We start from the raw sequence: 27,056 nt of genomic DNA on the forward strand, positions 1-27,056 counted from the left end.
AAGTCTGAAAGTGGTACCGTTAGCTGAGAGAAAGGGGACGACCGAAGAAACGATGGATGGATCGTGTGAAAGACGATATGGTTAGAAAGAACGTTACTTGTGAGATGACGTCCGACAGAGAAGTATGGAACAAGAAGACATGCTGCGCCGACTCCAAGTAAAATTGGGATAAGGGCAGGAAGATGACGATGATGATAATTTATGAAGACGAAATTTTATGAAGTAAACTCTTTGGGTGATATGTCAAGGTCAAATGTGATGTGATGATGTATATATGTGTGTAAGAAATACATGAATAAGGTTTATATTTCTAGTACTTTTTCATGTCTCTATAACAGCAGTGTATGATATCTTCGCTATCGTCGGCCAATTGCAATTATCTGCAAAACTCGCCAAAGCTCCAAAAGTCATCGCCTTCCACATCCAATCCGATATTTATTTTAATAGAAATTTTAATTATGTTGTGTATTAATGTTTAGCGTCAAAATAAATAAATAATAAATATATAAATAAATATTGGACAACATCACAAACATTACTCTGATCCCAATGTAAGTAGCTAAAGCACTTGTGTTATGGAAAATCAGAAGTAACAACGGTATCACAAACACCAAGACCCAAGACAACATAGAAAATTAATGAACTTTTTCTACATCGATTCAGCCGGGAATCGAACCTGGGACCTCAGAGTGGCGTACCCATAAAAACCGGTGTACAGACTACTCGACCACGGAGGTCGTCGAATAATGAATAATACGGACGTTTAATTATATGTTCTTTCGAATCGCCCGCATTTAATTTACAGTTAAATATATAAAAAAATATGAACAAGGACAAAGGGATACGATTAATATATTTTCCCTTATAGACAATAACTTTCGTAATTGCGATTCCACGAGCGAAATGCTACTAGCTTTCTTCCCGTCATTCCAAGCGGTCATGATTTGTATAGGAGCTATTTTTAATTTCGACTTGTATATTTACTTCCTCAATGTAAAAACTTTTCGTCTCGCAAAGTCCATTCAGCCTGAATAATGGCAATATTCCGTTATATTATAATGAAATAACGCAAATCGTTTTATTTATAGAATAAAAACATTTCAGGCTTATCTATTTTTAACGGAAAGGACGAGGAAGATGTGTATACATTTGTAAATATTTTTTACAAAATGGCTGAGCTATGACGATGTTTTGTCCAAAAAACTGTTTTCGTAAGCTTACATAGCTACGCCAGCTAAGCTTTGGGACGTACATGCATTAATACAATGTATTAGAAAATTGTAGGTACTAAAAAGCCTATAGAAAATTCTGGAATATCATGCGTCTTTTTTATATCATATTTATTAAAAAGCTATGTCTCCTTATTTTGTATCATATAGGTAATCCGACGGACCCATGGTAAGTGGACACCATCGTCAATAGACAGTGCCGCTGTATGAAATACCTAATATACATTACATTAGGAACCTTAAGAACTAAGATGTGCCTTGTGCCTATAACTACATAGTCTAACTTCCAACCGGAACATAACAATATATGTGAGTCAGTACTCACATATATTAGCAGTCAAGTAGCAGTCTATTTGATGGTAGAATATCTGATGAGTGGGTGGTACCTCCCCAGACGGGCTTGTACAAAGTCCTACCAAATAGAGGAAGTATTCAGATAAACATATTAGTTGCCTTGGGCTTTCATTTAGATTAAAATGATCGGTTAAATTATTATTTTAGAAGATATCATCATTTCCAAATTATTCAACGAAAAAAACGTAAAGTTATAACGTAACGTAAAGTTTTAGGTTGAGCTTTCTTTATAACAGTTTTTATCAAATTCGGTTCACTGGTTCGTCTGAAAGAGTTACAGACAGACAGAATTATTTTCGTTTATATAGATATAATCTTTTAAACCGACGATTCTAAAGTGCTTAAAAGATCAAATTAATTGAATAAAATTAGTATATTTTGAGTGAATGATTGAAAAATTTATTAAACATAAAAATATATCATAAATTATCAAAGGCGCTTATTAATAATACCGAATGATTTATTATGATAAAATTCTCATCTGTTATGTGTCGCTAATAAATAATAATCATCCTTAACCTAACGATACATAATACATTTAAAAGTTTTAGTATATTTAATGTTAATTATCAGTATCGAAACTATTCTGATCATGTTGCGCTATCAAATAATTAGAGGTATATAAATTAGTCTTGAAATGTATTCAAGACTTATTTATTTATCATAATATGTATTGTCTTTTTATATCCACTTCTGTTAAATAAATAAATATCGATAAGTACCATCGACATTCACACATCACTGAATCGTTCATCTGAAGCGGTCGACGAACGGTAATGCCTGCGTTAATCACAGGTGAGCTTATATAACAGGCTTTATGGGGTTCACCGTGCAGTGTTATCGGTTGTGGAGTTTTTACAGAACAGACCTATAGAATACTTTACATTTTAATCCTTTATTGTTTTAAAAATGCATTCTTTAAACAATAAAATATATCAACGACAACGATAAACATATTTTTTATTTGTTACTACAATATATTCCAAGGAATTATACCACACGCCTTGTCACCAAGCAATGGAGTCTTGTCGACATAAGAGAGAGTTTTGCTGTTTACCGCCGATACGAGAGGGTGTTACCCCCGAGGCGTGCCAAAAAATGTTCACGTCAAATACTGATAAATGACTATAAAAAAAGTCTGGGTTTAGTATTCGTTAATTTTCATACGGAATAAATAATTATTTAATTGTATTTAAGATGTAAGTTGGTAGAAAGTAGTAACGGACTTTCATGCGGTTATTCTCAGCAGAATCTATATTCAGAACCGATATCAGATTTACATTACATTTAATACCTTACCATGGTGCTCCTAAAGTGCCTGTTCAAAATAGCCTTCTCCAGTATAGTATATTCTATGCATATATTCCGAGCAGTATTTTATCTTCCACTTTAAAATGTGCCTGAGTCGGAAGTGAGCCTGTGCAACTAAACACGAGGGTGGTTGCTATGGTTGTAAACGCATGGGCGATATAAGGAATGGTTTAAATTTCTTAAGGTATCAATGTTTCTGGGCTATGGCCACTTACCATCAGGTTAACTTTTTAGATATATTTACAAAGGTGACTTCAAAAACTTTACTCGCAATGTTAAGGAATTAAATTGAACGTTAAACTACCATCAGTAGACTATGTGAAATTAATCCAGTAGTAACGCAGTAAAAAAAAATATGTTAATAAATAAAAAGATACTTGGGCTCGTCCGGGATTTGAACCCGGGACCTCTCGCACCCTAAGCGAAAATCATACCCCTAGACCAACGAGCCGTTGCAGACCACTTCTAAATCTTCTGATATATGTTTTAAATTACGTACATAGCGAGTTTTCGGTGAAAGGTGACCTACTAGCATTGATTTAAGGAGAACATTCTCTAGCGAGCGTGCCGTACGCATCACACGCAATGAACATTATTATTATTTATTGAATTACGTGTAAACGTAATACGTTTAAAGGATGACACCAACATGGAAAATAAATGAATTGTTTAACAGATATTTTTAAAATATAAGACTCATTTTTGTTTAAATTATTACAATATAAGCTTACAATAACATAAAAATAATAATTAGGATTATGTTTTGATAAAATATGGGTAGCCAATGGGAGATATTTTATTTTTAAACTGTACCTACTTTTGGTTTGACAGTTGACAGGTCGAGATCATAGACATATGTAAATACAATATTATTTAACAAGAAATTATTACTATCACATTATGTTTTACATATAACTAGCCTTAACCTGCGACTTTACCTGCCGACTAAAAAAGTAGCCCATTTTTTTTTCTGGGACTCAAACTATCTCCGTATAGATGATCATCTAAATCGGTTCAGCAGTTTAAGGTAATAGATAGATAGGTATAACAGATAGATAGTTTAAGGTAACAGTTACTTTCGCAATTATAATATTACCATAGATTAAAATTGTAATCAATATTATGAAAGAACTACTACTTCTATACTGGTTAGATAATTTGTAGTTACTTAACTTATGAAATTGTGCAGCAGCAAGAAAATTTAACCATTCCTTGTATCGCCAATGAACAAACAAACTTGACAACTAAGATGTTACGTCACTTTTGTAGGTACACTGTCTAACTCAAGCTCCAAACTGAATCACAACAATATTGAGATTAGTAGAAACAGTATGTTTAGTGACAGAACACGATGAGTGGGTACTAAAATAGTCGGCAAGGACCACCCATTCTTTTTTGTAAAAATATTGCAATAAAAAACGCAACTCGTTAAATCGCCTGGGAATTCTTACAAAACATGTTTTAGGCAACGTAAAATATTCAACAATTAAGAAACGAAATAATGGAAAATATTGATTTCATCCGGTTATTAAACCCTTTGGGAGCAGTTTGATTTAAAGATTCTATATTTAAAATTGTTACTTATTATTGGTGATTTTGTTGCTGACGGTCTCATCAATGATATCTTCCTAGTATAGTCTTGTAAGACAAACGACTCTTCTATAAAGAGGAAAGTTTAAAATTTACTTTCTATCACCACGATGCTACATTGCGGGCTGATAAACATACAGTAACTCTGGATGCTGAGTTAGATTGATGGAATATTAGGCGTTTTATATTTTTAATAGCATTCATCCAACCCGGTTCTTTAGCCGCGAAAGTGCGACAGACTGAGACAGTTATTTTCGCATTTATATATTAGTATCTCATATAAAGTATTAGAATATAACTGCAAAATTGTATATACCGGTAGACTGTCATCTATCTCGCGAGATTGTAAACTGCCAAAATATTATGAACGGTGATTTAACTGAAATTTAAACGTCAAAAATTTCTATAGTCTATGATATTTCGGTTAGATTAGGTTAGAGTTTTTATAATTTAACTTTAATGAGCTTCGGTAGATTATAATCTACCGAAGATTAAAGCGTTAAATTCTAAGCGGTATGTTACGGTTCACAATCTTTGGACAGTTCACAATCTTGAGAAGTAGATTATAATCTAACGGTATTTATAATTTTACGGTGACATATACATATATGATAACCAATCATTTATTTAATCTTTATAATATGATTTAGTAATATTTATACTTTATTAAATATATTATTTATTTATGAAATAAAGAAACAAGACAATACTAGGGATTCTTGTCGAATAATGATTAATATCTCCTTTTTTATTTAATGATCCCTCTTGTCTTAACATATTATAATCATAGCAATAAATACGCACACTCGTATAATAATCATATTCTTCTCCCTCTCCAATAAATATTCTATAAACTTACGTTAATAATTCATAGAATTCATAACGGTTTACGTTCCAGCAATTATTTTATTTTTTTCATTATCCTTTCCATGAACGGGCAGACAGCGTGTAAATTATATGTATATAACGATAGCTTAGGAGAGGGTGCAGAGTATACATAAATGAGGAAAACTCGCTATGTTTCATTCCGTTCCTTTACTTTGTACCGATCACCAATTTGACCCAGTTCCTCACCATCTCATAACTTGTAAATCGTTCCTATTAGCCGTGTGTAGTGAACATGACTTTGTCATGCCTTTATTAAAAGACATTATCTATACATATATAGCTAAAGAGTTTGTTTGTTTGAGAAAAAAAAATGTGTCGATTTTGTATATCTTACTAGGGACGACTAGGCGCTGTTTATACAATAAATGATTTTCAAATATTGATTCATATTGTTTAAAATTTCTGTTTAAATTCAATTGTCAATTGTTTATACATTTATATGTTAAATAAATTATATGGTTTACTTTATGGCCCTATCGGATAAATAGATATGACTTATTCGATTATTATTCTTTGTAACTTTTAAAAGCGTGTTTATAGTTTTTTATGTTATAAGTAGGCGAACGGTCAAATAGTAAGTGTTCGCCTCCGTCCATAATCATTGCCGCTTTAAGAAATAACCTTTCCTTACGTCACACCATTGCGCCACCAACCTTGTGCCTGTAGTTACACTGGCTCACCGTTCAAACCGGAACACAACAATACTAAGTATTACTGATTTGCGGTAGAGTATCTGATTAGTGGATGTTAACTACCCAGATGGGCTTGCAGTGAAGATTAAGAAGTCGATTATTTACTATTATGTTATAAAATTAAGCTTTCACAGCGGTATAGGGGGTTCTAGCCCAGCAGTAGTAAATTTATAGACTTTTATTCTACAGGGAAATTATGATTGCATATTAAAAAGTTCAATTAAATATATATCATTCAATATAATTCACTTCCAACGGCAGTATACATAAACTCGCGCATGAAGGCGCGCCCTTTTATAATAAATTATCGTCTTTTCATAGTTTTTTTTTAAACTATTAACACGCTATTAGCATTACATTAACAGCCTGTAAATGTCCCACTACTGGGCTAAGGCCTCTTCTCCCTTTGAGGAGAAGGTTTGGAGCATATTCCGCCACGCTGCTCCAATGCGGGTTGGTGGAATAGACACATGCTAACGATGTTTTACCTCACCGCCGAGCACGAGATGAATTATAAACACAAAATAAGCACATGAAAATTCAGTGGTGCTGAAGTGAAGTGGGCCATCTCGGCTCCGCTATTAGCATTTAGGTAAATTCAAATAATAAACGCTATTAGGATTTATTATTATTTATTGATAGATGTAGGCGGACTGTAAAATGTTTTACCTAATCGTAAGTGGTCACAGTTCACAGAAATTAATATTTAAAAAAATATTTTTTGACAAAGTTCAGAGATTATAAATAACATCATGATACCGAAAACTTATCAGCTAATCTATTGATCATGAATGTTTATGTCATATTAGTCAAAAATTGTAAAGGGTAAATCATTGTCGGATCAATCACGAAATCGGAGCTGTTAGTATTAAATAGCATAAAATAATCACAGATAAAATAATGCTCTAAATATCAAAGTAATATGTGCACGGATTTGAATTTGTTGCTAAAAAAGTTTAGTATTGCTAGTTACTTAAACAGAAGTAAAACGGCAGTTGTTTCTTTAATTTTATTTATGTTTGATGGCCATTATAACTATGCTACTCTTTGCGAGAAATATCATAAAGTACAAGTAAAAAATATAGTCATATTTCGACCGTTGCTCATTAGGTATTACAAGAGTACTCATTTTGGTGAAAGGAATTATCAATGTACGTCGTACAATCAATACGATATGTTATTAAAAATATTATGACTTTTTATTTTGACAGTATTAACAAGCGGCTCGTTGGTCTAGGGGTATGATTTTCGCTTAGGGTGCGAGAGGTCCCGGGTTCAAATCCCGGACGAGCCCAATTGTTTTTATTTTTTCGTCTTATTTATTGACAATCTTAACAGTCCGTTACAAGAAGTATTACTATATATAAATGATTAATATCTTACAATTAACGTCCAACAATTATTCATATATATACATATATATGAACATAACGTAATATTATGAAAGGTTTGAAGTGCTAATGTATCCCAATGGTTAGAACATGACTGTTTACCGAAGATTGTGATTTCAAACCCGGAGGACAAAATTTACATGCATGATTTATATTTATAATTAATTTCGTATTCGGTGTCGAAGGAAAGGATAGAGAACACATGCTCTCTCTACGGTAGAGGTCTTAGCTAAGCATTGGAAAGTCTGCAGTGTGATTATAGATTAAAAAGTGCGATTTATTAAAATGAACTTTGTCTTATTTTGTATTTATATTATTTATTGTGAACAGGTGCGCTGCACGAACTCCTTTCACCACATGTGGGAGTCTGTAGAGTGAAATTGACACTAAGTGCTCTTAGGTCGTCGTCGACCAGCGCGCCCGTTTTCGAAACCAAGTCCAACCGTTGGTCCCAACCCTATACTCTTTCCAATCGAGTTAGATATCCCCATGGGATAGTGAGAATGAAGCAATATAGAGTGCACTTGAGTTAAATACAAACTTTTGTAAGATATTAATGTTGTCAGTTAGTCTTCCCTGAGAAAGGCCGCTAGACAATGAAAATATTCGATAAGAGAGATCCCGAATATATCAAAGTCAAGTCAATGTCAAAAATCTTTATTCAATATAGAAATGTAACAAGTGCATTGTTTATTGATAGTCAAAAATGTACCACCGTTTCGGAAACAACGCACAACAAACACCTCCTGAGAATTTAAATGAAAGAAACTCAACGTGTTTTTTTTTATAAATGTAATTGTTTACAATTTTTGTTTTCATTCAATAACAATGAATACATTTTCGTTATTTGAAACAGCTTCGAGGCGATCATCTCATTCCTAGGGCGTGCAATAAACTAATATCGAAGACAGATCAGATAATTTTAATATACATACTTAAATATTTTATCATATTGTTGATAAGTAATAACTTCAAACCCTTTAATAAACTTAATGACTGTTCAATCTGATAATAATTATGAGTGCGTATTAACTCATAAACAATCGACTCTATATTTCATCCGTTATTACAAGCGGCTCGTTGGTCTAGGGGTATGATTTTCGCTTAGGGTGCGAGAGGTCCCGGGTTCAAATCCCGGACGAGCCCAAGTATTTTTTATTCACATAAGAATTATTCACATGAAATCCTTAGATATATACAAAAATAAATATGTGTAAAAATATTTAAAAATACTATAAATCATGACCGCGTGGAATGGTGGCAAGAACGCTAGCAGCATTTCCCCGTTGAATCGCAATTCCGATCCTCTGGCTAAAATATGAACCAACCCTTCTGTCACCGGTAGAGGCAATAAGGCGAGGTGTTATACTTAATAAATTAATTAGTTTAAATGTTAATCAAATATGTTAATGAGTGGCACTCAGGTGCATTCAATGTGCGGTATTTGGTTGTGACGGACTTCATTTATGTACAGTACAATAATGCATTCATTAAGTATTAGATTTGGAAGCGTTGTGTTGTATTCATATTTAGTTATTTGATTGATAAATAATTGGTGAAACTGATTGGCGATTGTTTTAAAAATGTATTTATTTGTTTTGTTACGATTGATTATCAACTTATTACTCTTCATGCGTTTCTAAGCCATTCATCGGATTGCAAAATTTGTCGAGTTTTTCTGCGTACGTCTGCAAAACTCCGAAAAAAAACCAAAATTTGTTTTCTTGTATTTTGTCCTTACCCTACCCTTGCTACTTGTTTGCTGAAAGTATTGCTACTAATAAATATTAACATCTTATTTAAACTTATTTTTTTTTAACCTTTATAAAGTTTCTCGTGATATTTTCCTTAACCGATCAAACCCATGAGATTGAACCACGTTAATGACATTACCTACTTTCTGGTCACATTGAAGTGACAGTTCAAACTTTCGTACGTCAAAAGTAGTTTAGAAGGCATCCGGAGTCGCCACAGATTTCACAATGGCGCCCGCGTCCCGCTAGAATCAATTTGCCGCAACGTGTTACTGAGAAGTTATAATGGAACGCTTATGACGTCATAAGTTTGTAAATTCCACCGGTCGACATGTGACACGCACTGTCACTGCAGAATAACGTTATGAGATCTCCAATAATGAGAAGAGTTCAAACTTTGTTTAGTCATCATGTGATTTTTCTATACAATATGTAAGACCAAACTGACCAAAGTACAAAATTTCAACTCCGTAACATAATTGTAAATGGTTCTAATTCAGCCTATAAAATTTCACCTAAACAACCATTGCAAATTAAATAAACGTATGATGGCTATAAGTTAAGTAGGCAGTAAATCAAGTAAGTTTGTAAGAATGTTCTTTGTGCTAATAGGCCTATAAACTTACTTTAATTCGTCGTTAAACAACATAAAATATTAGCTAACAATTGTTCCAGTATGATATGATCTCTAACACTGTGATTCTCGAAGTCTTGGATAAAAATTGCAGATCGGCCAAGTTAACGTTATGAGTTTTACAATTTAGAAGTTATCAGTAGAACCTAGCTGGAGCTCTTATCAAAAATTATTGATAAATAAGGCGCATTACTCAATACAAGATTACATTAAAGATAAAAAAAAAACGTTGGCTTAGTGTTTATAGTCTAGGCAGGATATATAAAAATGTAATTGTTCTTTACTGATATTCTCTGTGATTAAAATAGTGGACTCTTGTACATACTGAGTTTCTGGACGGTTTTTCTCTGTATAATCTTATCGAAGCGGTGGTAGGTTTAGGTGATTTAATTCAACATTGTAACATGCCTACTTGAAAAAAGATTTATTGATTTTGATTTGACTCTTAGAATGTTCAAATAAAAATTAAGAATATAGTAACTTTTCCTTTTGTATTAAAAAGTTTTAAAGTTTATTCCGTTGTTGTTTCACTTCTAGAAGAGTAAAATTACTCGCCATATCCAATTTTTATCAAAAAACCTCCACAGCCGAGCAGGACTTTAACAAAACTATAAAAAAAAATATAAGGATTATTCATATGAATAAAATAATTCGTCGTCTGAACGCTGACGCCTAAACGTCGAGCGCTGTATTCGGACCCCGCCATCATTAGCTTTAGAAACATTCGTTCATATATAATTCGTCCTCGACGACTAACTCTTCTAGTGACGTTGCACATTGTTATATAACAACTATGTAATGAGACAAAGTTATGTTACGAACTCGTTCCTGCCTCAAGGGTTTTTCGCTTTCCTCCACTGTTATTAAACAACGTATACTATTTTATCTACATACTAACTTTGCTATATCCTCATACTTTTCTAATAACATATTCACATATGAAAAATTATTTTATTCTTCGTTTCAGTTTTGGGTTAAGTAGATCTGATGGAAACGAAATGATGCAGTTGTAGATCATGAGTTCAAATCTGGACTTTGAATTTCTATGTATGTTGTATCGATCAAACCTCGCCCTTTTCCAATAAAAGCGTGAAGGTCTTGGCCCAGCCGAGGCTGTTACTTTTATTATATATCTGATGAATGTTTCGGAAAAATGAGAACCATTTTAGTACAAGCCTTTTTTTCGATTTGACAATTTTACTGTCCTCAAAATATGCAGAGTTGATTAACCTAATCGGAGAGGTACAGCGGGAATATTCGAATTCTCATTTTGGATATTGATTCCTTGGTAGCAAATTAGGGTAACGGCGAATATTCTCAGGTATGGATTTTTTTCGATCCAGTGTAGTTTTCACTGCAGTGAGAAAGCTTCTATATTTAAAAAAAAACAATGAATTTCAATTTAATCGACGTTATAGGATCGACATATTTTAAGAAGGAAGTTGAGAGTATTCTCATCATAGTAATCACTGTTTCCAAATATATACTTCTACTTATAAAAATATTTACCGACAAGATCTCAATTCAAATGTACAAATGAATATAGGAAGAATCGAATAAACTCAAGTCAAAGTAAGGGAAACCGAAAAAAATAGGTTTACCCGATATACCGACCGTGAGAATTTAATCCAGGCACATGCAAGCAGGGCCACGCTCGTAAATTTTAACTTCTGAATGAATTTAAGGGCTAAAAACGCTTAAAACTTTCAAGAGTTTCAAAATTGATAGATTTATTTCCTCGGCTTTTCCTTTCAGTTTAATTATAGCTTATATGTTTGGTTGTTTTTTGATTTATGATATAATAAGATATATATATATATATATATTCATTTATATAACACGTACCATTTGAAATCAGTTTTGCAGTTTAAGAAAAAGATTTAGACTGTGATAAGCATGTACTTCAAATGCGTTAGTTACTTTAGCTACAGACGAAAAGCCGAAAAAAAAAATCTATTTTAAATACTATTTAATTAATTAAAAATAATTTAACAAATTCAATGTACAACCTCCTCGATGTAAGCTTATATTGTATAATAACGGTGAGAACATTTATATAAAATAAAGGATGTAAGATTCTTCTAAATTGCAATTTCAAAATTCCTAGTAAATGTACATTATTGTTTGTTTCGAGGTAAATCTACGTATATCTTCCTGGAGGATGTGTGTGTAACTCGTTAGTAAATGAAAATAAAAGAAAAGATATACCAAAGCTACAGATGACACGTCTGTGTAGATTTGATAAATAAAAAATAAAAAATGGTTAAGAAGACTGAAAGGACAAAGCTGAGTTTCTTGCGCCGGTTCTTCTCAGGGTATTTTCTTTTCCGAACCGGCGGTAGTGTTTAATTTTATTATCAAATATAAGTAAGTGTAATGCTTCTATATTGAATAAAGGAATTTGAGTTTGAGTTTGAGCTTAGATTCACATATAACAAATAGACATTATGGTATAGAAGGACACAAGTATTTTTTTTTAATATTTATATTTTAACTATCCCAATTAATATATTTATTTTAATCTTACGTCAAAATTCATTAATAAAATGCCTTTTTTATTTAATCGTTGATAGCTTTCACGTATAATCTTGTTATTAAACAATGATCGAAGTATATGTTGATGTTCGACTGAGATGTATTGGAATTCTCTAAGATATCTGTGTAATACATTTTCATGTATACTTTTTGGTCTCATTTATATGAAACCAAAGGTTAGTAAAGTTCACTACTGACACATATTTTAACAGAGGACGTTGGTTACATTTAAGAAATAAACTATACATAAACTGCGTAAAAATAATTGTATTTAAATGAATAGGAAGTTAATTATTTTTTATAAATTTAATTTATCATGTGTAGTTAAGTGTGAAGAACCGCTGAATTGTTTTCGCACTTGGAAATAAATATTAAAATAAAACACTTTTAAGCGAACGTTCCAAATGCACTTGAAATTGTAAAAAAAAAACGCCTCAACTTTGATGGGATCGACTCGGGCGTTTTAATTAAAAAAAGTTTTTACGGTCCGAGAGAACGGCGTGCAGGGATCGCTTTATTAAGGAGTTATTACTTGACTGTTACTTACGCTGGACTCTGACTTTACCTGCCTGAACTAAATTGTTAGAAGACATGAACCAAAATCAAAATATGCTTTATTCAAGTAGGCTTTTACAAGCACTTTTTAATCATTTTACAGAACTATCGGTTCGGAATGTACCTATTCTACCGAGGAGAACCGGCAAGAAACTTAGTAGTTTCTCTTTTCCAATTTGCATTTGAGACATTACTTATTGAATTTTCTTGTATAAAGTTTAATAAAATTATACAAGAAAATTCAACAAGTATTATCTCTACGCTTTTTTTGTCATCTAAATACTTTATTTGTTTTTTTTTCTACAACTGATTTGAATTTATCTAAAGTTAAAAAAATATATATTTTCAGAAAAACCTTGCCCCAAGAAAGATTTATTAACTTTGCGGAGTCGTAAACTTGGCGTTATAAGCTTATTCATAGGTTGTGCACATACAATGATTATCGCTGCTTCTATCAAAGTTATCAATTTTACTGTGCACCAAAACTGTAAATTTTGGGTTCAAACCCACTCAATTTTCAGGTGCTTATTTTTTGTTTATTAAGGATCTTGTCTCGGCGCAGGATTACATTATGAGTAGACCTAAATGCTTCGGATTAAATTATACTACACCAGAACCCTCTTTTCAAGAGCTCTTTTGCTCGGTTAGGACTTTTAAAGGCTGTTTCTTGTTATTAGGAAGTCATTAAAATTCTCTTTTTTCATTTTTTTTTTTTTCATTAAATTATCAGCCTGTAAATTTCCCACTGCTGGGCTAAGGCCTCCTCTCCCTGTGTGGAAAAGGTTTGGAGCATATTCCACCACGCTGCTCCAATGCGTGCTGGTAGAATAGACATGTGGCAGAATTTCGTTGAAATTAGACACATGCAGGTTTCCTCACGATGTTTTCCTTCACCGCCGAGCACGAGATGAATTATAAACACAAATTAAGCACATGAAATTCATTGGTGCTTGCCTGGGCTTGAACCCGAAATCATCGGTTAAGATGCACGCGTTCTAACCTCTGGGCCATCTCGGCTCTCTATATATACATATATGCATAATTGTTGGACATTAAATTTAAGATATTAATCATTTATATCTAATAATACTTCTAGTAACGGACTGTTAAGATTGCTTATAAATAAGACAAAAAAATAAAAACAATTGGGCTCGTCCGGGATTTGAACCCGGGACCTCTCGCACCCTAAGCGAAAATCATACCCCTAGACCAACGAGCCGCTTGTTAACACTGTCAAAATAAAAAGTCGTAATAGTTTTAATAACATATCGTATTGATTGTACGATGTACATTGATAATTCCTTTCTCCAAAATGAGTAATCTTGTAATACCTAATAAGCAATGGTCGTAATATACGAGCCGCTTGTTAATACTGTCTCATTACTCTTTTTTTTAATATTACTATCAAAACTACTCAAATCTTTTACTAATTGCTATTAAAACATTTTTGTCAATGTTTATGATTTTACAATTAAAATTAATTTAATAATAAATTAACTATTGCGCATATTTCTCTAACTTTTAACTTTGGATCGATGGGCACTGCTGGCTAACTCAGACCGAGTTAGCCAGCAGTGCCCATCCAGGTTTGAAGTCGCAAAATTCGGTTATGGGTGTAACCCGTAGGACATCTCCTTCTTTATGTTTTCATATTAGTTCACATAAGCGAGGATTTTATAAAAGCTATGAAATGTTCAGTTTAGCGTCTCAACTATTTCATATGATATAAACTTGAGATTTATATACGTTCCGTGTTTATCATATACCAGTGTTGCTACAAAAGATTTTTAAAGTGAGAAAATTTGTTTTATCTCCATATATAAAATTCTTCTGTTCTACAGCACCGCCACTGAACTCCTTAAGATCTAGATCAATTATCTGTGTTTGTTTAAATAGGTCCCTGGGGGGCATTTTGCACCCAGTAGGAGACGCTGCGAGTTAGCAGGTTAAGAAAAAAAAAATCTTATTCTTAAAACCTCTTGAGTGAAATAATAATAATTAGGCATAAAATTATTTTATAAATTTCGTAACGACCAACTTTTATTAAATTATGTAAGTAAGTAAGTATTATTATCTATACTAATATAATAAATGCAAAAGTTACTATGTCTGTCTGTCTGTCTGTTATGGTTTCTAGTCTAAAACACTGATACGATTTTACTGAAATTCACTATGAAGCGAGATTGGACTCGAACTAAATAGGCTAATTTTTTAAACACCTGACCTGACGTGACGTAATACGTGGGTAAAGCCTAAAATTAGTATAATATAAATTGTAGCGTTCTCTGTAAATGAAAATTCCTGCTATTTACAACGTAATTTCGATACGCATGAGAAAAACGATCAGGGCATGCGGTGAGATAAATAAGAACATTACGGGCTCATATATCACCTGAATCGAGACTATAATATTATATTAATATACTAGCGATGCCCGCGGCTTTGCTCACGTGGAGTATGATTATATTTACAGATTAACTTAAAATATTATGTTCATTTAAGACCTCTTTGTGTACCAAAAATAAAGTAGCCCAAAAATTAAGTTTCATGCTGCAAAAATGACGGACTTCCATACTAACCTATATACGAAATGTCAACCCCTATTTTCCTCTTTAGAGGTAGAATATTCAGAAACGCTTAAATCCGTATCTATTAATTTTTAATCAGTATCCCAAAAATATAGTTTCATGTTTCTAACTTTAAACAAAAAGGACGGATTTCCATACAAACTTTCAACACCTATTTCACCCTTTAGGGCTAGAATTTCCAAACTTTCTTCCTTAGTGGGTGTCTACTATATAAAACCATTCTACCCACCAAATTTGATGGTCCTAACTTTAATAGTATAGATAGGTACGGAGAGGCCAGTAAGTATAGGCCTTTTGATGTAGATAGAAAAACAACTACTTACGGGTAGAAAATATTTATCTAGTCTGAAATGCGAACAAGTGATACTTATTTGGTTGTTGAGCAAAAGGTATCTAATTTATTATCTGTATATCACTTTAAGTTAGATCTCATAGAAATGATAGTCTTACTTATATATATAATAACCGCATTGGAGCAGCGTAGTGATTTTGCTTTTGCTAATCTGTGGCGCATTTTGATGTAAACATGTGCAAAAATTGAATTATAGCCACCCAATCTGGTGTTGTCGAGCAAATTACTTATAAAAAAATAACCATTATTAGTGGTAAAACATGTCGAGATTTAAGTTGTTCGGTGTCTGGCAATAAGTCAGTTCGACTTTATCAAATGTCACTTTTTCCCTTCAGGATTTCATAAAAGAAAACCAACCTAATTTCCAAATAGTCCAAAATTTCCTTTCATAAAAATAATCCGCTGGCAGTTACAAAAACAACAATATATAAATCAAATCTGTCAAGTCGTTCTTAAGTGTTTCTTATATACGGCCATTAATTTTATACTTATAAATATTAAAAAAAAAGAAACTGTTAAATGTATAACATATAGATATATATCTAGAGTATATGACGTGCGTATAAAGTGATTTATTACGGATTTTTATTAAGATTCTGAATGAGTTTGTGATGGATGAAATTAAGATTTTATACGTTAAGAAAGTTATTTAACTAACATGACTGTATTTTTAGATGTTGAAAAAGAGTGACTACTGATTTTCTTGCCGGTTCTTCTCGGTAGAATCTACATTCCGAACCGGTGGTAGCTTTACTTTAAATAGTTTGCTTTTTTTATAGCATTGTTTGGCGGACGAGCATATGGGCCACCTGATTGTAAGTGGTCATCACCGCCCATAGACAAAGGCACTGTAAGAAATATTAACCATTCCTTACATCACCTATGCGCCACCAACCTTGGTGACTAAGATGTTGTCCCTTGTGCCTGTGATTACACTGGCTCACTCACCCTTCTAACCGGAACACGACAATACAGTGTACTGTTATTTGGCGGTAGACTATCTGATGAGTGGGTGTTACGTACCCAGACGGGCTTGCACAAAGCCCTGCCACCAAGTAAAAGCCTTGTGAAAGGCTTGTAAAAGCCTACTTGAATAAAGTATATTTTGATTTTTTGATTATGTTTTATAGGTTAATTTTTATCATAAAAGCCAAAATATAAATTTATTGCACCGTTAATAATATTGTAGATGCAATAGTGAGTTAGTTTGTATGTTTGTTACGCTATCAGGCCTTAACCGATTATCATGAGATTTAACATATATATTGTCAGGGGCTTAGAAAAACAAAGGGTAGCAAGTGAGGTCACCAAAAAGACATAAGTTTGACATGTTATGACTAAAAATGGTTCTATATTTTTCGTACCCTCATTTAGTATCAGGAAGACGACCCTCAGGTTATAAGAAACAGCTACAAGGAGACCAAGCAGTTATAAATTACCCACGGCCTTGATTACATTCTCACCGACGCTGACGTAGAATACTTAACTTCTAATATACGAGCAATATACTATGTTGGGGTTTTGTGGAGTTATTTACAAGGGGGGGGGGGGGGGGGTATCAGGATGTCGTCGGTAGTTTTGTTAATTTGTTGTTTTTTAACGAGGCTCTCGTGGGATTGTATTATTTATTTTTCGTATTTGTTTGGTTCGCTGATTTTTTGGACATGGATGGAGTGCGTGATGATGACTCTGAGAGACTATGAGAGACACATAATAGAGGTGATTAGAAGCAAAATTCAGGCTGTAGCCTAAATAGTTTGGGACAAGAGCAATGAAAATTAGGAAAATTTATACGTTTACAGTTAATAAGTCCCAGGTAAGTATCGTATCGTACCAATCAATATGAAGTGGCTTGATGAAGGACACTGTTTGCGAAAGGCAGAGGACAGGCTAATTGAATATTAATTTTAATAATTTATCTATTAATAAAAAATGTCAAGGTTCTATTTTCAGGCTATCAATAGTTTTATTTTTCTCCTCAAATAACGTGTTAAAATTACATTAATCCTTATCTGCCATTTTCTGAATTCCATTTTTCTGAAAAAACCTACATAACGACCTTAACAAACAAAATATTCAGTCAACATTATAAAAACGGCCTTTCGATTTTTTGAGCATAAACGGATTAAGAATTAGATTCTGGTTCATTGAAATCTTGGATCTTAAAAAAAAGCTTTGGGCTCGTCCGGGATTTGAACCCGGGACCTCTCGCACCCTAAGCGAAAATCATACCCCTAGACCAACGAGCCGATGATGCATGGACTGAACAAAAGTTATAACTGTTCCATAGAATCAAAAATAACATTATTTAATGTTTATATACAAAACAATATCGCGATAATTATAACATAATACTATATTATAGGCTTGTAGATATCGCGTAATAAGTCTTATTACATTGTGGGTACAGTTCAAAATTGACTGACTAACCTTCGTATCTATGATACGTTAATTTATGTACTCGATTCTTAGTATATTTTTAATTTATTTATCAACTAGCTACCCGTCCCGGGTGATCTAGGGGTTTACATAAAACGTTTATATTAGAGAACAAATAAGCAAAGGCATCCTTTGCTTACATGATCTAATTAATAAAATTTTAAAAGGGCTGACTGACATACACTCAGACGATGGACGGACAACAGGATAAAATTATGCGCAAGAAATCTTTATGGAATCCGTACGTGAGCACCGAAAGAGGATTTTTCAAAATGTATCTTCTAAGGGGAATAAATATGAAAATTGATATTAAGTCTTATGTTAATAAGGTAGAGTAAGCACTTACAGCGTTTTTGAAATTGATCACTCAAGAAGATTGAAATTAAGGATGAAAGTTTTATAGAAGTTTAAGAAGCCTTTTTTAATATTTTGAATTATTGGAATCGGTTTATAGGCTTCGGTGTATTGATATTAATTTAACTTTTAATTCTATATTTAAAGTTCACGTCTTATGTTAACGGCTCGTTGGTCTAGGGGTATGATTTTCGCTTAGGGTGCGAGAGGTCCCGGGTTCAAATCCCGGACGAGCCCAAACATTTTTTTTAAGTTAAGAATTTATACAATTCTTGGCTGTATACGAACCTACTAATCAAATAATCATTAACTCAATTGAAATGGAATTTCACTTTACCGTTTCACAATGAGAAATAAATTTTAAAAATTACAGGTTCAAGTTTTGTAAAACATCAGCGATTTAAAAAGTAATGCTAGTAGAGTCACTAAAATTGATATTAACTATACACGAACTGTATGAGAGAATAGAGCCTTAATTTTACAAGTTTAATCAAATAAGTCCAATGTTAGGCATGTAAACGGATGTAGGACCAGTTTCCGCCCAATTGTGAGTAGAGGAGGAACAGGGCGGCAATTGTTAGATATGAAAATAACCTCTTTGCTATTCCAGACTATAATCTATATCAGTGCCAAAATTTATTCGAATCCGTTCAGCCGTTCTGATGTAATTAGGAAACAACTTCCATCCATAATATTAGTTAGATAACGGAAATTACTCTAAATTTCTAGAAATGATTTTTATATCTTGCCCAAAACAACGAAAACTAACTCCACGCTTTCTACGATAATATGAAAAATTCGGTTAGTTGGTTAATCTATACGACATTCAAGTATTTTTTTTTACATTTTACATTACATTAACAACCTGTAAATTTCCCACTGCTGATCTAGGGCATTTTCTCCTCTCTTTTTGAGGAGAAGGTTTGGAGCATATTCCAATACACTGCTCCAATTCACGTATTTGAATAAATGGAAATATTAATTACGGTTTCGAACATCCAATGAAGAAGCTAAACACTTACTATTGCCACAATATTTAATATAAGGTACAAACTTGATAAATGGAAAATGATACAGGCGGGACCTCGTTATACCTTTTCCACCTACGGCTTGTACGGATTTGAAAACATTGTTCTCGCATTATATTTTCTCAGTAATACGTCACGAACAGTAATACCAACTTAGATAACCTAATTAGCCGAAAGAGAAATTCAAACTGTGCTGTACGCGTTGCCAAATTTAGCCCTCATTAATTTAAATAGCTTGGTCAAACTGTGTTGACATAATTATGAGTGAAATTCTCACGAATATTTACAACATCATTTTACCCGGGCTTAAATTACTATATTTTTTTTTCTATATAAAAAGTTACATAATATCCAAGAGTGCGCCCATATTTACAAGACCATCATAATATCGTTTGTAAAATTAATACTCTGTAAGATATAAAAGCCAGCCATAGTAGGAGAAGCTGATTTTTAGACGGCTAGAATTCAACACAACCCAGTTTCAGAAGGACGAAAGGTGAAAAATCACCAAAAATGTTTTCACATTACGATAATAGTAGGGGACTAATCTTCGCCCATATATACCGTTAATGCAATAATCTTAAAAGATTGCTTCACAAATGCTACTTGCCCTTGATACAGACATAAATACATTGTCGGGACGTGCGTCCTTAGGGATATATTAGAAATGGTTCTTGACTACAAACCTTGAAGTTTTATTTCATATTCTGCTAACTTTCATAACATTTCAAGGGTTATCTACAAATGTTCTTTCTTGCAATACACTTTGCAATCCACTATAGAAGAGTGCACGAATAAATGTGCCGTGTGTGTCTTATAAAGTGTGGTCTCTCGACAACCTTAGACTAATACTGTAAGGTACATGTATTAGCAGCCTGTAAATTTCCCACTGCTGGGCTAAGGCCTCCTCTCCCTTTGAGGAGAAGGTTTGGAGCATATTCTACCACGCTGCTCCAATGCAGAGGTGGAATACACATGTGGCAGAATTTTATTGAAATTAGACACTTGTTGGTTTCTTCACGATGTTTTCCTTCACCGCCAAGCATGAGATTAATTATAAACACAAATTAAGTACATGAAAATTCATTGGTGCCTGCCTAGGTTTGAACCCGAAATAATCCGTTAAGATGCACGCGTTCTAACCACTAGGCCATCTCGGCTCAATAAGATACATGTATAAGCTTCGTCATTTCAAAAATGGTGCTTAACATCAGGATCTGAGGTACTAAATCCCACTGGAATCATCTTTATCGGAACACAACAGTTCAGAATATTCATATTTGGCTATAGAATAACGGATGACCGTGTTGTATCTGTCCCAACAAACCTGCGCAGCTATCTGCTTTAATAAAATCGCAGTTATTCAAATCTATGTAATAATGGGGGAGACTAAAAAGCCCAGCAGTGAGATTCAGGCACGTGGCAGGACTAGCCTTTGGGATTATTTATGGTAATGAGTCACCAATGCTCCACCAACCTTGAGAACAAAGATGTCATGTCCCTTGTCCCTGTAGTTACATTGGCTCATTTACCCTGCCCACTGGAATAGGACTTGTACCAAACATTATTGGAACAGCGAGTTGAATTAGCTCCATAACATATCTTCAACAGTAATATACAGGTTGTTCCCTAGTTTCCTACTTCCTAATAGCCATGGGATGTTTACTATCAATTCCTTTCTACCATCAGATCAGATAATACCAAACTATTGAAATATTATTTTAAGTTGATATATATTTTTATATATCAAATAATATGTTAAATCTGGATTAGAAAGTAATAATGCAGAGTACAGACCAAACGAGATGGATTAATTTCATCCACAGTACATTATCATGTACAACTGTCATGAAATGTCATGAAATATCTACCTCAATATTTCCCATTTTAGTTTTCAAATAACTGTGTATTGGAAATAAATGCGTTTTACATAAATCAAATCAATCATTCCCTATTTTGTTTCGTTTTTGTATGCGTTGACATTTGAAACGCATAAATAAAATTTTGACTGAATATTCTTAAAAATTAACTTAGCAGAATAATTTAGTCATTGTGATATCTATATACATACTTATTCTTGTTTGTTGTTGTTTGGTCTAGTATAGATGCTTGAGGGTTCAAACCCCAACTCAGGTCGATACTAAGATACAGGGTTTTCAGTCGAAAATTTCTCAGAAACAACCCGGAGTATGGAAGTTGTGATAGCACGCATATTGGTGGTGCGACTGAAAAGTTTTCACTTGTACTTTAGTATGTCCAGCGTAATTGGGTGGTCTCCTTGACCAAAATCAGTCAGTACGATATGATTATCGATGCTTTATTCTAGTCAGTATTATGGAATCGTTAAAACTATATTATAGAGGAAGTTAAATGGGTTCAAATATTGCTTGAAGTATAGTACATTAATGTGGATTCATTCATTCATTCATGTCAGCCGAAGGACGTCCACTGATGGACATAGGCCTACCCCAAATGTGGATAATCTCATCTTATTATTTTTGTCGTCAATGTATACTGACAAATTTTGAGTTTAGCGTCCATATGTATTATAAAGAAGTGTTGGGTATTTGTCCCGGATAAAAAAAAATTACCTATCTGTCATTCGAAACTAGAATCTGTCTCTGAGCTAAATTTCATTTAATGTATCATAAAATAAATGTAATAATAAATTCGATTCATTTTCAGTATATGTCACATTCTGAAGTTTATCGTTTGTTTTTTATAGTTAAGTAGTTGTCGCCCACGGCTTCCCCATGTTATGGTTTTCAGATGTTACGTATAAAATACAGGACATAGGCTACGTCCTGCCTTGGGATCCAAGATTATTTTATACGAAATTTAATCGAATTCGGTACAATGATTTTTTCGTGAAAGCGTTACAGAAAGACACACATACAGTCAGATAAAGTTACTTTTGAATTTTTAACATAATAGTATAGTTAGACAATACTGTTTAAAGAACGCTCAGTGTGTTACGTAGTGCGTGTTGCGTTCGGCGTTCACTTTCACTTTTCATCATAGCTTGTAAATCAACTTTCACCAAAAATTCGATGTGTATTTCTTCTACACATGATAAATTTTAATACATTAGACACGCGGCTCGTTGGTCTAGGGGTATGATTTTCGCTTAGGGTGCGAGAGGTCCCGGGTTCAAATCCCGGACGAGCCCAAAATTATTTTTATTTTAATCATCTTACGTTTAAATCACTGAAACATAATACTCATTGTATATAAGTTATTATTAATCACTATATTTTTACTGAATGTAATTAATTTAGTTCATGTCAATACAATATCGTTGGATTTCTGAATACTGGAGAGTTTCTTAGTCAGACAGTTTATCCTTTATTTGTACAATCGTTACGAATATTCATGTAACTAGTTCGAGTCTGCGTAATAACTTGAACAGCTGTGTCTATACGGCAAAATTATTTGTACTTTAAAAATCAATATAATCTTTATTAATATTGGATCTTATTGAGTAAGATTCAATTTAATGTAAAACTATTTCGGGTTCGGTACTTAAAAGAACCGGTAAGATATTCAGTAATAAAATATTTAATTATGTAGTACTAGTTTTCGCTGCGTGTTAAAGATGGTCGCAGATTTTACGTATACGTATATGTGCTTCCTTCAGCGCCGGATCTACCACATGGCTTTTTGGGCTTCAGCCCAGGACCCCTTGGATTCAATGGGGCTCCAGCTGTCAAGTCAAAGTCAAAAATAGACGATAATGCGAAAGAAGCAACGCTGCGAGTCCTGCAATTAATCAAACCCATTCAATTAATTTAATTCAAGTCTACGTTCAGATATGTCTTAGGTGGGCTCATAAGTAGTGTTAGCCCACCTAACTTACGGTCCGTCCCTGCTTTCCTTAAGATTCAAGCTTGCTCAATACCAATTTCAATCAAAGACGGTTAAGTAGCTTAAGCGTAAAAACCCAGGGCTACTAAAAATATGGCTACTTTTGCATTTAGAATATTTTTATAGATGTAGTTTAAATAAATATAATGACGACCTCCGTAGTTACGCTCCGAAGCCCCGGGTTCGATTCCCGGCCGAGTCGATGTAGAAAAAATTCAATAGTTTTCTATGATGTCTTGGGACTGGGTGTTTGTGGTACCGTCGTGACTTCTGATTTTCCATAACACAAGTGCTTTAGCTACTTACATTGGGATCAGAGTAATGTATGTGATGTTGTCCAACATTTATATATACGTATTTATTTAAATAATAATATAATTGTTTATCTGATATGAATATCAACGACTATTAATTCCAATTTTATTAATTATATATGTAATATTTTGCCAAGGTTCTAATTTATTTATAGGCGAAGTTAAACATATCTTTATTATTTTTTTGTAACATATTCACAAAAACAATTCATCAGTAATACACGGACTGATGCAGTGCGACACATCACTGCATGTATTTACAACACTATAAATAAAATAAAGAAGTAATACATTCATAAATTAGAAGATAAAATCTTAAGCAAATAATACAATTGATACTTTCTTAGAATAAAAATATTTAGAAGGCAGACTGGGAAGGACGTGTCCAATTTGCTAAGTCGGAACATTTATCAATATTTAAATATCAAAACAATATTTATAATGTTAATTCATTTTTATTTTCATATAATTTGAATAATATATCTATCTATGTGTAATAGATATAAATAGATAACAGTTTATTATTTTACAATAGCAGTCTTTATATGTCGCTTATCGTTTTAACGATATTTTTAATTTATTGTGCCATTAATTCCAAATCATCATAACGTGACATTTTTATGTTTATTAAATGTATTGCTAAATTTATATTGTAGTTACATTTATCTTTGTTTTTAGTTTCATAGGAAATAATAATTATGTATACGTATATTTTTATACTAGCCACCCGCCCCGGCTTCGCACGGGTGCAATGCTGATACATTTACTGAAGAATGTCTTACAACGTTCACAGTTTTTCAGTCGTTAGACAATACAAACCGCTATATCCCTGCGTTTTAAATCTGTAATATCTTTGAAGATATTCAATTAAATTACATGCTGTAAAGAGCCATATTGATCGTTATTAAATGCATGAAGTGTTTAAGGTTCTTCTTTGGATAAGGATTAATGCTGTATTGCTTAAAATCGTTTCGAAAATAAGCCAAAAAAGTAAAGGATAAAAAATGATTTTTGTGGGCTATTCATAAGTGATAGACATATATCAACTCGGACTTTTTGAAGACCTTTTTAAGGTGTACAATACTGTAGTACATTATTTTGATCTATCTCGTAGGTTTCAGCCAGCGTTTGCAAAGTAAGCGCCAAAAATGTGTTTACTTACGACATCACTTTAAAAACCTCTAAAATGCATGTATCATTATTACACAGTATGAAACAAAGTCGCTTACCGCTGTCCCTGTCTAAGCATATCTTTAAAATTACACAAAAGATTTTGATGCGGTTTTTATTAATAGATAGATATTCTACCGCCAAATAACAGTACACTGTATTGTTGTGTTCCGGTTAGAAGGGTGAGTGAGCCAGTGTAATCACAGGCATAAGGGACATAACATCTTAGTTCCCAAGGTTGGTGGCGCATAGGTGGTAAGTCTATGGGCGCCTTTGTCTATGGGCGGTGGTGACCACTTACCATAAGGTGGCCCATATGCTCGTCCAAACCAACCAATGCCATAAAAGAAAAAAAAAGAGATTGATTTAAGATGAAGGTTTATATATTTACATTTATAAAATTATTATAGATTATGTTTTAAATTGTATTGTTGCTTCGTACCTTCGATTTTGATACAAACTTTAAGGCATAGTATGCGCTTCCAGAATCTGTCTTTCTTGCTAAGTCAAGGTACGGTACTTTCAAGACTTCAACGGTTCAATTCTGTCACATGTGTATTCCACCAACCCGCATTGCAGCAGCGTAGTGGAATATGCTCCAAAAATTCTCCTCAAAGGGAGCGGAGGCCTTAGCCCAGGAGTTGTTATACAGGGAGGATGTTTGTTTTATCTAAAATCCAAAGTTTATGTTTATAAAAATCTGTATGTTAGCGACGTAAGCTTACTAGGTTCAAATATAGCAAAGAAGCACACAAAAGTACAAAACTTAATTTCGTAATAATCGTCCAAAGAAAAAAGTAAATCTATCAATTCCTGTTAATATTACCTTGCTAGTATTATCACATATATGTTATATATTCCAATTAAATTATCATAAAACTTAATTTATATGAAAATTACCCACAATGTAGCTTCAGGGAAAAATCGTACTAACTGTCAATTTGCGTGTGTTACCCAGTCTCGCGGCAATAAGTGTGAAATTCCCATCTCCCTGAAATTGTTGTGTATTTTTTACGTGATTCGTGTACAAACAAACTGAATTATTTACGAAATAGATAAAAACGGAGGTGCTGCCTCACGAATGGTCTATTGGATTTAGATTTACTAAAACATACGGAGGAAAGTAATGTGCGGCCATTATTATCAATAATGACTGCCTCGTTGATGTCGTACCTAGCTTATTAGAACGCAGTTACCGATAGCGACATTCAAAAACCCGGTTCGGGCATATTTTTTTCATAGTATATATTGGCAATAGCAATTCGGCCACCTGATGATATGTGTACGATCGCCTGTACAGACACAACGTCAACATGACACCAACTGTGGGAACTAGATTATATCAATGATAAAGCGTGGAGCTAATACTTGTTGACTTCCTGTCAGGATGTAATTGTGTTTAACTAACATGACATTGTATTTTTAAATGTTGAAAAAGAGTGACTATTAAATTACTTGCCGGTTGTTTTCGGTAGACTGCATTCCGAACCGGTGGTAGCTTCACTTAATATAGTTTGTTAAATGACGTTTCAAAAGTTCTTGTTGAAGCCTACTTGAATAAAGTATATTTTGATTTTGATTTTGATTGTTGAGATGTCATCCCCCTTGTGTCTGTAGTTACAGTACCCGACTGTCTCGAACCGGAACAAAACAGTACTAAGTACTGCTTTGGCTGTTCGGTTGTTTGTTTCTCAGTAACTGAAATGGCTCGTATAACGCACTCAACGGATTTAATTGTATTTTACATTCAATAAAGTGCTTCATTAGTTAGTATAGCTCTCTTTAAAACCATATGATGTGTTATTTTCAACACGTAATTAACGTGTACATTAAAATGTGATCAATCGTCAGCTGGCTCGTTGGTCTAGGGGTATGATTTTCGCTTAGGGTGCGAGAGGTCCCGGGTTCAAATCCCGGACGAGCCCGAATGTTTTTTGCTTATTCAGGACTCTATTTTATTTATATTTAAGTTTATAATTTCAATACTTTTTGTTTAATTTGGTTTACAAATCCT

The 27,056-nt window shown here is 33.3% G+C and overlaps 8 non-coding genes across 8 annotated transcripts; 5 read left to right on the top strand and 3 right to left on the bottom strand.

Annotated features, from left to right (window-relative positions):
- Positions 1–3,273: 3,273 nt before the first annotated feature.
- Positions 3,274–3,345, bottom strand: Trnap-agg. Its single transcript has one exon. It is a non-coding gene; the product is annotated as a tRNA-Pro (tRNA).
- A 3,941-nt stretch (positions 3,346–7,286) lies between these two features.
- Positions 7,287–7,358, top strand: Trnap-agg. The gene has a single exon. It is a non-coding gene; the product is annotated as a tRNA-Pro (tRNA).
- Positions 7,359–8,529: 1,171 nt separating this feature from the next.
- On the top strand, positions 8,530–8,601 carry Trnap-agg. The gene has a single exon. It is a non-coding gene; the product is annotated as a tRNA-Pro (tRNA).
- A 5,479-nt stretch (positions 8,602–14,080) lies between these two features.
- On the bottom strand, positions 14,081–14,152 carry Trnap-agg. Its single transcript has one exon. It is a non-coding gene; the product is annotated as a tRNA-Pro (tRNA).
- A 3,898-nt stretch (positions 14,153–18,050) lies between these two features.
- Trnap-agg lies at positions 18,051–18,122 on the bottom strand. Its single transcript has one exon. It is a non-coding gene; the product is annotated as a tRNA-Pro (tRNA).
- A 709-nt stretch (positions 18,123–18,831) lies between these two features.
- Positions 18,832–18,903, top strand: Trnap-agg. Its single transcript has one exon. It is a non-coding gene; the product is annotated as a tRNA-Pro (tRNA).
- A 3,888-nt stretch (positions 18,904–22,791) lies between these two features.
- On the top strand, positions 22,792–22,863 carry Trnap-agg. Its single transcript has one exon. It is a non-coding gene; the product is annotated as a tRNA-Pro (tRNA).
- Positions 22,864–26,895: 4,032 nt separating this feature from the next.
- On the top strand, positions 26,896–26,967 carry Trnap-agg. Its single transcript has one exon. It is a non-coding gene; the product is annotated as a tRNA-Pro (tRNA).
- Positions 26,968–27,056: the final 89 nt, after the last annotated feature.

The sequence above is a fragment of the Vanessa atalanta genome, chromosome 14 (genome assembly GCF_905147765.1).
Source record: "Vanessa atalanta chromosome 14, ilVanAtal1.2, whole genome shotgun sequence".
Lineage (NCBI taxonomy): Eukaryota > Metazoa > Arthropoda > Insecta > Lepidoptera > Nymphalidae > Vanessa > Vanessa atalanta.